Source organism: Pipistrellus kuhlii, unplaced genomic scaffold, assembly GCF_014108245.1.
Source record: "Pipistrellus kuhlii isolate mPipKuh1 unplaced genomic scaffold, mPipKuh1.p scaffold_m20_p_87, whole genome shotgun sequence".
NCBI lineage: Eukaryota > Metazoa > Chordata > Mammalia > Chiroptera > Vespertilionidae > Pipistrellus > Pipistrellus kuhlii.
In genome coordinates, this window is record NW_023425592.1 from 530,370 (window position 1) to 539,300 (window position 8,931).

An 8,931-nucleotide genomic window follows, 5' to 3' on the forward strand; every position below is an offset into this window, starting at 1 on the left:
TGTAGAAGTGGGAAGAGACAGGCAGTCCCTGGCGGTGAGGCTGTGGGCCCATGGCCACTCAGCGGAGGTGACAGCTCAGCACTCGGCCCCACGCATGGGTCTGATGCTCTGGTTGCCACGCTCACAGCAGTCAGGGCAGCAGTACAGTCATGCACCTCTAGGGGCTGAATCGTGACCCAAAAAAGCCCTATTGAAGTCCAACCCCAGTACCTGTGAATGTGACCTTATTTGGAAAAAGGGTCATAACCCAATAGGACTGGTGTCCCTGTGAAGGACACGGAGGTGAGGCACGCACAGAAGGAAGCCCTGTGCAGACGGGGCAAGCGGGAGGGACACGGCCAGTGACGTGCCAGGGGCTGAGGACTCGGGGCAGCTGAAGAGGCAAGAAGGACCCTCTCGGGGGATCGGCCTGTCCACCTTGGCTTCGACTTCTGGCTTCCAGAATGGTGACAGATACATTTTCATGGCGGGCCTTTGTTACAAAAGCTCTAGGAAAAGTCACATCACCTTGAGAAAAAGTTTAACATTTTATTATTGTAGAAAGAGAATAGGTTTAACAAGGCAGAAAAATCACTTCTGTAAATAAAAATCACTCTGTGCCTTATGCTCCGTGCCAGCAAGAAAAGAATCTAAGTAGGAAATAAAAGCAATGGTATCGATGCCCTGACCAGTTTAGCTTAGAGGATAGAGCGTCAGCCTGCGGACTGAAGGGTCCCAGGTTCGATTCCGGTCAAGGGCATGTACCTTGGTTGAGGGCACATCCCCAGTAGGGGGAGTGCAGGAGGAAGTTGATCGATGTGTCTCTCCCATATTGATGTCTCTCTCTCTTTCTCCCCTTCCTCCCTCCATCTCTCCCACTCTTTCAAAAGCAATGGAAAATGTATTCTCGGGTGAAGATTAACAAAACAAAAAGTTGTGTCCCTTGAAAACAACAGAAGCCATAGACGAGGAGAGGAGCTGGTGCGCAGCAGCCTGATGCCGGGGAGCATAGATTTTGGTTCAAACTGAGTCACACACCAGGCTGGAGCCCAGCAGAGTTCCAACGGACCGAGCTGCCATCATTTCTGCAAGAGCAAAGGCCTTTTTGAGGGTCGACCTACGAACCAGGAGGTTCACGTTAGGTTTCCGGTCAAAGCACTTGCCCGTGTTGAAGGCTCGATCCCCTGTAGCGTGCAGGAGGTAGCCGGTCAATGATTCTCTCTCGTCATTGATATTTCTATCTTTCTTCCTCTCCCTTCCTCTCTGAAATCAATAAAAATATATATTTAAAGTAAATAAATAAATAAAACACAGAAAAGAGCAAAGGCCTCTGAGAGGTCCACACTCGCCAGAATGAGTGAAGGAGGGCAAGGCGGGGGGCCGAGGGGGGCCCCCCCGCACACACAGCACCACCCAGCCCGCCGCCCGGCTCCTGTCCACGTCGACATCGCCAACACGCCAGGCCCACGACTGACTGACCGCACAGCCGACGGAACTCTGACCAGGGCTGAGCAGCACCAGCTCAGGGCACAAGCCAGGCTGCAGGAGCCTGAGCGGGGACAGGAGCCAACGAGGGACAGACCCGTCCAGAAGAGGGCCCCAGCAGGGCGCCCCAGGCCCCACAGCAGAGGCCCCACAGCAGAGGCCCTGGGGGAGGGCGGGTCTTCCTCCCTGGCCAGGGCCAGGCGTGGGGTCGCAGCCGTGACCTGGAGAGGGCCAGTCACCCGTGCCCGCCGTGTGACGGAGACAGAGCTGCTCCCGGGGAAAGGCCCTCCGAGCGGGTGGGCTCCCAAGAGCTTTAAGAAAGGAAGTGCCATGGCTCACAGGGAAGAAGTGGACCCACTGCGGCTGGCACAGGGACGACCAGAGGGCGCCAGGCTCCGGGGCGGGCACACACAGCCCTCCCTGTCTGCCCTCGGGGCTCCGGGGCGGGCACACACAGCCCTCCCTGTCTGCCCTCGGGGCTCCGGGGCGGGCACACACAGCCCTCCACATCTGCCCTTCCGTGAGGGGCACGGCACGCGGAGGGAAATGGCGTGGACGGTGCCGGCTACTCAGCCAGGCAGAAGGGAAGCCCACCTGCCCCAGAGCCCCCCAGATCTCTCCTGGGGGTCACCGTCTGAGGGCGCTGCTGTGCAGGAGCTGCCAAACGGGGTCGTGGGGTCCAGTCAGTGCTTGTGGGCAGCCCAGGGTGAGCCAGGGCCTGCACCGCCCTCCCAGGCCCGGCAGGAAGCAGCCCTGAGCTGCCGGCACGGGGAAGGTCTTGGCTGGGTCTCTTGTGCTTTGAAAATCACAGTGAATCCTATGCCTTGTGTTAAAGGGGTAAAGTGTCTGGGTCTAAAGGGAAGCCAGTGAAATGTACTGGAGCTGAGAGTCACAGGAACCTCTGAACTGTGAGGTCCTAGAAACTCTAGGTGGTGGTGACGCTCGACTGGGGACCTCGCGCGCCTGGCAGGCCACGTGGTCACAGACTCCACCGAGGAAACGACCGGGAACCTGCTGTGTTCAAAGGTGTTCCCAGCGCTGCTGCTTGTGATGGGACAAGAAGCAGCACCCATGGGCCCAGCCAGGCGGAAATGGCGAGAAGACTGTGACGTGTCACAGCAAACAGCGCCAGCATGGAGGACAGCCACCTACGTGGACGCTGAGTCTGTAAGGAAAATATGGCGGGAGTCGCAGCGGAGACTACGTGTCCCCAGGACCTTGTTCCCCAGGATCTATGCTCACATCCCCTTTCCCTCCAAAGCACGGTCCTAGCCACAGCTGCCCCGGACCCGTGGCCTCCAAAGGCTCCCGGGCCGGACGGCACCAAGAGGCCCGTCCCAGCAGGGAGGCCAGCATCGACATGAGAAACGCAAGCGCCTTCCTTGCTCCCAGCGGGAGCGCCAACAGGGGCGGGGGCACCGAGGGGCAGTGTGTGCGTGGCTCACAGACTTCCTGCCAGCACAGCACCTGTGGCTGCCTCCTGGGTCCTGGCCCTGCAGGAGGGGAGCCCCAGGGAAGGGCAAAGTCAGAGGGCCCGGCTCCCACGCGTCCCCACCAGCGGCCTGAGGGGCTGTCACAGGTGCACAGTGGACAGGATGTCTGCGGATGGTCTCTGAAAGTTCTCCACACACTCTGAGGCTGAAGAGAGAAAAGTCTTCACAGGGCACGCTCCGGCCCCAGCACAGCCACGGGCACAGCCACGCCCTCGCAGTGCACACAGCTGCTGTTTCCGCAGTCGCCCGGGGACGACCAGAAATGAAAGCAGAAGTGACCGCAGTCACCGGCAGGTGCCACTCACGCTGTGCCTGGAGGGTCTCTCCCAGGAGCTCTGCTCAAACAAGAGCCTCAGCTTTGGTCTGACAAGGGCTCCGACTCCCTGAGCTGCCCTTCGGAAATCAGATGCTACACACACACACACACACACACACACACACACACACCAGCAACAGCCCTCCAGGTCAGGGAGAGGGCGCCTGCGGGACGCTGCCCAGACGTCCAGCCTGGGAACCTCCTGGACGGACGGTGCTCGCCATGGGGCACCGTCTCTCAATGAGGCCTGGCAAGAACTTACGTCTGTGACTTTCTCTGATCTCAGAAGGTTTGTACGGAAAACCACCACCTCTACCCGCTACTCAGCAGTGAATTCTCACTCCTCCCATCTTAGAAAAGTGAGGAGAGTGCTGATGGAGAGGAATCGTGAGATGCCCGCCCAGGCAGGGCGCTCGGAGGGCAGCACCTGTCCCTGGTCAGCCTGAGGCCCCGCGGGGCGCCCTGTGTGCGATGGCAGCGGGAGGACGCCGAGGAGGCACCGAGCACGCTGCCCAGTCCATGCAGTCAGAGCGGGTGTGGCCAGAGCTGGGCCCAGGACACGGATGAGAGAGAAACATCGACCAGCTACCTCCATCGAGCCCCCCTCCACCGGGGATGTGCCCACAACCAAGGTACATGCCCTTGACCGGAATCGAACTTGGGACCTTTCAGTCCGCAGGCGACGCTCTATCTACTGAGCCACACTGGTTTCGGCTAAATAAGGACACTTTAAAAAGCAATCATTCCCACACATATGTGGGTCCCTTCAGGTCTGGTAACCGAGGCGACAGAGACGCCACCTGCTGAAAGGGAAGCGAGAGGGAGACGGCCAGCGGAGTGGGAGAGGGGCCGGCACAGCAGCTCCCGCTGAGGGAGCAGAGGGGCGGACGGGCGGCCCTGAACCAGGAAAGACCGCTCCTCCGAGGCCGAGCATGAGCGTGGGCTGTGCACACTGACCGCTTTGGAGGCCACTGACCCCACGGCCGGCCAGCCCGGACAGCTGCCCGGCCGGTCCTGCTCCCACAGCCCTGCTCCGGGCAGCATCAGCCCGGCTGCTCCAAGGCTGGGTGTGGGGCTGGCGCTGGCGGGTGGGCTCTGACAGCCCCTTGTCCGCCCGGTGAACTCTTGGGCCCATTCTCATGCGCACCGGGTCACGGCAGCCCCAGCCCCCGCCTGGTCTGAGGCTGGGCCATGCAGGTCCTGGGTAAGGCCGAAGGACTGTCATGAATAAGAAATCCTGGGAATGTGTCTGATCGGATTCAGAAAACACATCTGTCAAAATGCAAAACCTCTATAAATGCTGTTGAAAAATACACCAACATTGTTTCTCAACTTTCTACTCTAAAATATCTAGGTTAGTAATTTTTTAAATCCCCAAACCGAGTCATCCAGCCAGGGCACTAAATGTTTCTAAACATCACGGGTGACTCGGTTGTTGGAATGTGGTCCTGTACACTGAACGGTTCTGCGTTCAATTTCTGGTCAGGGTACACATCTGGGCTGCGGGTTCAATCCCTGGTCAGGGTGCGTACAGGAGACGACTCACTGATGTTTTCTCTTACATCTATGTTTCTCTCCCCCACTTCTTCTCTCTCAAAAAAAAATAAAAAATCAATCAATAAAAAATACCCTCGGGTGGGGATTTAAAAGCACACACTTAGTAATGTTTAAACCTATATGAGAGCCAAATAGCAGGGCTGACAGACACTGAGCAGAAACGGTTACATAAATCATATGCCGGGGTCAAGTTTGAGCGTCAGCCTTTTTATTCTTCTGTGGAATAAACACAGCACAGGCCTGTACTGTCACTGTAACGAGAGAGCACAGGCAGCACATGGGCACAGAGCGTTGAAGCTGGAATCGCAGGAAAGGGGGGGGACTGTCGCTGACGTCACAGCCCCAGACCCTAACCACACCGACCACAGCAAAGCCGCAGCGAGAGCCGAGGACGTGAGGGCCAGGATGAGGAGGACAGCCATGTGTCGGAGACGTGAAGGAGCCATGGCCTCAGCAGAGATTGTCCTCGTGGGCCCATCTGGGCAGACAGGCCACCGGAGCGAACGTGTGGCCACAGAAGCCCATTCACAGGAAGTCGTGGCCATCTCCCACCCCTCAGCCGCTTCAGGGGGACACTCTTAAGTCAGAGAGAAGAAAAAGCCTGCGTTTTCCTGATCACACGGGTTGGGCAGGAACATAAGCCACAGACAGAGTGTGGGGACAAGAGGACAGTGGTTTCTAGAACTCTCCTGGCACCTAGACAGCAGCCAAGAGGGCACCTGAGCACAAAGCCCCTGCAGAGGGAGGCACGGGCGCCAGCTCCGGCCTCGAGGAACTTCCTGAGCCCCACGCACTAAGTGGGTCTGCTCAGCTCCTGGCGGCGGGTCCCAGGCCTCTGGTGGAGAACAAAGCTTGAGAGCCTCCAGCTGTCCCAGAAACATGGGCCGCAGGGACAGAGTGGCCCAATTTCCCTTAATTTGAAAAACTCCACCAAAGGACAATGTGGGAGGTTCACCCTGTTAAACTCTAATTCAGCTGCACGTTTGTAAACAGTACCCCACCCAGCGATGAAGCCCGTCTGCCTCCCCTCTCTGTGCTCCCGTGGGCGAGGAGCTGGGCCAGGGCACGGCCGCCAGTGCCCAGCACCGAGAGGGGCTGTGGCCGGTCCGCGCACAGCGGGCACAGCATCCCAACCGGACACAGCGCTCACCCAGCTGCGGCCCGAGGCGCGTGTGCGTGTGCGTGTGCGTGTGCGTGTGCGTGTGCGTGTCCGGGAGGCGGAGGCCGGCTGGGCGAGAAGGCTGGGTCTGGGGCTGTGACCACTCCCCCGGGGAATCTCATCCTGACAGCTCCCTCTCCTCTTCAGGAATGGAGGTGGAAATGACTGCTGCTTTTAAGGGGGCACAGTGTTTAAGTTCCTCCTTCAATCTGCAGTAACTTCTGCTTCAATACGCTGTCATTTGCTAGACCTTTCTGGAATAACGCATCCCAAAGTGTCAGGTGACACCATCTGAAGCTATCAGAAAACATGCCCGAGGGAAGGGTCCCACGTTGGCCAAGTACTATTGTTTACTTCATTATTCGCGTGAAAAGGAAACCTCCATACATCTCCTTCGGCTGAAAAAACTACTTTCCCTTCTCAGAGTGGAAACATTGCCTCACGCAGGCAGCAGGCGGGCCAGCAGCAGAGAACCCACAAGTCAGCTACCCTAACGGGAAGTTACCTTTTTAAAAGATCCAATATGAGCGATTCTACAAGGAATGCGATGTGAGCGCGCCGCCTCGGTGCACAGGTGTCTGGGCTGGCGGGCGCTCATTAACATTTCTTTAAACAATGCTGTGACAACCTGGCCCCGCGTCCCACCCGCATCCTGCGATTGTGGCAGGAAAAGCCGAGGGGATTCGCTGACAATCTCAAACTTTCTTTTGTTTATATTTCCTCAGTCTCAGAAAATACCTGTTCTTTGCCCCATTTGGTTTCTACCCAGGGTGCTGGCTTTGGTCAAGCCGTATTGTGCGAGGTCCTTTAAACGAACACGTAACTAATTTGCTGGCGGGGCTGAGGGCACCCCAACTAGCCAGAGCCCTCTGCCTGGCGTGGAAAAGCCCCGTTTGACGTCGGGACTGAGTTGTCAGATACTGACTCCTGCCACCCGGTGAGACTGACATGTCTATTTACAAAGAAACAAAGACGCCGCGCCGCGGACCCCATCCCTGGGCTAGCCCCGTGGGCTCCGCGAACCCCTCGCCACTCTGCGCGCCTCGCCCCCTCCAGCTCCTCCGGCCCCCGGCCCCAGGCCCCTGAGCCCAGATTCAGCCGGCAAGTAAAATGGAGACGAGGCGGGTGCCCGCTTCAGGGGGAGACAATGACCCCCAAGGCCGGGCAGAGCGCGGGGACCTACCGCACCCACCTCCCGCAGCTCCGACTCTTGGCAACTCGGCGCGGCGGGTCCGGGTGCGGCTCGGAGGCGCGGGCGGGGGCGCGCGGGACGGCGCGGGCGAGGGGCGCCAGGATGCCCCGGGACGTCTCTGGGGACGGGCGTTGACGCAGCAGAAATTACCAGCTGGAAAATTCCCCTTTTGGAGGTGACTGGGAGGCACCGCGGCGGCGGCGGCAGGAGGCGCCCAGGGCGAGGGGCACGGGGCAGTCCCGCCACTGCCAGCGCCTCGGCGGGCAGCCCCACGGGGATCCCGCCCCGCCCCCGCCCGCCCCGCCCCACGCCACCTGAGCTCGGGGACCCGGCCGGGGTCCCACCAGAGCCGCGGGAGCCGGAGCTGGAGCGCGCCGATCGCCGCCGGGAGGGCGCCCCCGCGGGGTGGGGCGCGGCGGGCGCTGGGCGGCCGGTGGCGGTGACGCGCCCCGGCTCCGAGCGGCCCCGGCCCGGCCCCCGCCCGGCCCCACCGCGACACGCCGGCCGGCCGCGCGGACAATGAGCCGGCGCCGCTTACCTGTGACCCCATGGGGCGCGGGCGAGGGCAGCGCTGCGGCCGCCGGACCGGAGCCGGGGATCGCCGCCGCCGCCGCCGGGCGAGCGCTGCGTCCGGGCTGGTCTGAGATGCGCGCTCGCCTCTGCTGCTCCGTCCGTGTGTCCGTCAGTCCGTCCGTCAGGACAGCGCGCGCCCCCGCGCCCGCTCCAACCCCGCGGCCCCCGCCGCCCGCGCGCGCCCCGCCCGCGGCCCCCGACCCCGCCCCCGGCGCGCGCCCGGCGCCGCTGATTGGTCCGCGCCGCGCCCGGCCTCGCCGCCGCCCCGCCCCGCCTCCGCCCGCCCGGCGCGCGCCCGGCCGCTCTCTCGACCCCCCGCGCGGCGCGGCGCGGCGGGGCGGGAGGGGCGCGGCGGGGTCGGTCCTCCTCCGTCCCCGCTGGTGCGGCCGGACAGCGGAAGCGCAGGCAGGGCTCGCTGGGCATTGTGGGTAGCCCCCTCCCCGGGCAGGCGGGCGGGGCGGGGGAGCGCTGCGGGGGTCTCCGGGCACCCGCGCCTCTGCCCGCAGCGCTGGCAGCCGCGCCCCCGGCCGGGAGACGGGCCGGCGAGGGCACGCAGCCCGGGTCCGAGGAGCGCCCCGGCGTTGCCGGCGCCTCAGCGGCTCAGAGGCGCGCCGGTCTCGGGCCGCAGGCTGCCCCGGCTCATCCACGCGCTGCAGGGCGCGCGTCTCGCAAACTTCGCGACTTACCCGCGCCCAGGCGCCTGCGGCCCCGCTCTGCGCCACGAACGTGCTCCCACGGCCCGAGCCCTCGAGCAATCGGGGGCTTGGGCACCGCACACCCGCACCATCGGGGACCTGAGCGCGCCCCGGGAGAGACGCGCCTCCGGGAGCGGCCCCGTCACTGTGCATGTCCTGGGGCTTGCGTTTGACCAACTTAGGAGCACCGGCGGCCACACGCAGTGGTCCTTCCAGCCGCTTCGTTTGCCTGGCGGGGGCGGAGCCGCACCCCTCGCATGCGATCAAGAGCGCCGCTTCCGGAGGGGCCAGCGCGCCCTTCTCCCCCCGCTGTCCTCAGCCCTGGAGCAGGCGTCCTGGGAATCGCGGCCCCGCATTCCTGGCTGGCCTGTGCGGGGCAAAGGCCACTTCGCTTCCTCCGGGCGGGCGCGGCCCTGGGAAGGGAGGTGAGCTGTGGCTGGCCAGCGCGCAGGGGAGTCCAGCAAGACCAGCTCCCAATGGGG

The 8,931-nt window shown here is 62.5% G+C and overlaps 1 protein-coding gene across 1 annotated transcript in view; it reads right to left on the reverse strand.

Annotated features, from left to right (window-relative positions):
* The window catches only part of ZBTB46 (zinc finger and BTB domain containing 46), a 39,007-nt gene extending 31,070 nt beyond the window's left edge, over positions 1 to 7,937 (reverse strand). The window contains exon 1 of the mRNA XM_036425899.2: positions 7,720 to 7,937. The gene's annotated coding sequence lies outside the window, so the exon portion shown is untranslated. The remainder of the gene's footprint in view (positions 1 to 7,719) is intronic.
* Between the last annotated feature and the right edge of the window lie 994 nt (positions 7,938 to 8,931).